Source organism: Microcebus murinus, chromosome 2 (assembly GCF_040939455.1).
Source record: "Microcebus murinus isolate Inina chromosome 2, M.murinus_Inina_mat1.0, whole genome shotgun sequence".
Lineage (NCBI taxonomy): Eukaryota > Metazoa > Chordata > Mammalia > Primates > Cheirogaleidae > Microcebus > Microcebus murinus.
In genome coordinates, this window is record NC_134105.1 from 77,647,107 (window position 1) to 77,648,387 (window position 1,281).

At 37.9% G+C, this 1,281-nt stretch overlaps 1 long non-coding RNA gene across 1 annotated transcript; it reads left to right on the plus strand.

Annotated features, from left to right (window-relative positions):
* The first annotated feature begins 206 nt into the window (after positions 1-206).
* Positions 207-962, plus strand: LOC105885686 (uncharacterized). Its single transcript, XR_001160753.2, has 2 exons — positions 207-461; positions 813-962. It is a non-coding gene; the product is annotated as an uncharacterized LOC105885686 (long non-coding RNA).
* The last annotated feature ends 319 nt before the right edge of the window (positions 963-1,281 follow it).

The following is a 1,281-nucleotide window of genomic DNA, read 5'->3' on the forward strand; positions in this document are numbered from 1 at the left end:
AATGGCCACTGATCAAGTACATAGAGACCACAGATTTTCTTAGTTAATAATAAGGACCTTCATGTTTAAAATGCCAGATCTAGCTCAGATACCATGCCAGGTGCAGTCATATACATGTGATTCCTGTCCTCTGTGAGCTCATAGTCCAGCTGGGGGGTCATTTATAAACATATAACTCTCTGATAGAGTGTAACTGCTGGCATAGTGACAATGAAGTAGTGTGAGATGACAAAGGGAAAGCAGCGGTGGAGATAGTTGTCAGTTGGATTAAGGCTACAGGGAATCATGACAGAGAAACCATGAAAGCAAAGTCATGGACAACCTAACCATACTTTTCTTAGTTAGTTGTAACAATACATAGCGTGTTTTTTGTTTTTTTTTTTTATTGAAATGCTTGCTCCATAAGGGTGATTCATTTTAATGGGTTCTCAAGTTCTGTTCCTCAGGAAAAGTGCTCTTAGGTAAGAACACAGAATTTCTCAATTGTAAGTTTGATTTTCCTTGTATTTTTTTCTTAAACTTGTTGGCATCTACTTTTGCTGCCTATTCAGAAATAGCAAACAAATATTTTTTAAAAAAAATATTAAAGGAAGATGTTGGAGCCTATTTTAGTAACTTGGATACTAAACTAACTAACTAGTACAGTTATGCCTAGATTCTTTCCATCAATGAATTAACATAAATCAATTTCCATGTTACTGCCAAACGGCCCAGTTTTCAAGGGCTAGGCTGTGTGAGCAAAAGTGTGCTTTTCCTGTTAAGAATTATTAAATTCACCTGTTTTGATCAGCATTATATTTTATGTTTTACAGGTTGAGCATGTATGGTAGGCCAGCGTACCAGACAATGATTGAACTTGTCCTGCACATCAGTAATATAAGCAAATTCACGTCCTCTGACTTTTTGTGGGACACATGAGAGTATGAGTAACAACAAGAAAATAAATAATTTAAGTTGGAGAATTTATTTTGGGAAGTATGTAAGGGAGGGATTGATCAAGGAGCCCCATGTGGATTGCAGGCGCAGCATATGGCTTGTGGTTTGGACTCTGTGACCAAGACATTTCCCACCAGCTGGTACCAGTGTAGCTCATTACAAGAAAATATCCAGGGGTAGCAGAGACACTTCCAGTGCTGAAAACTCTACAACCCATATTTTGCTAAGACATAGTAAATGTCATTTGGATAGAAATTTTTTATCTGTTTGGGGAGAAGAGAGAGTAAAGAATGAAAAGAAAGAAGCAAAAAGGAAGGTTGGGCCAGGCCCAGTGGCTCACGTCTG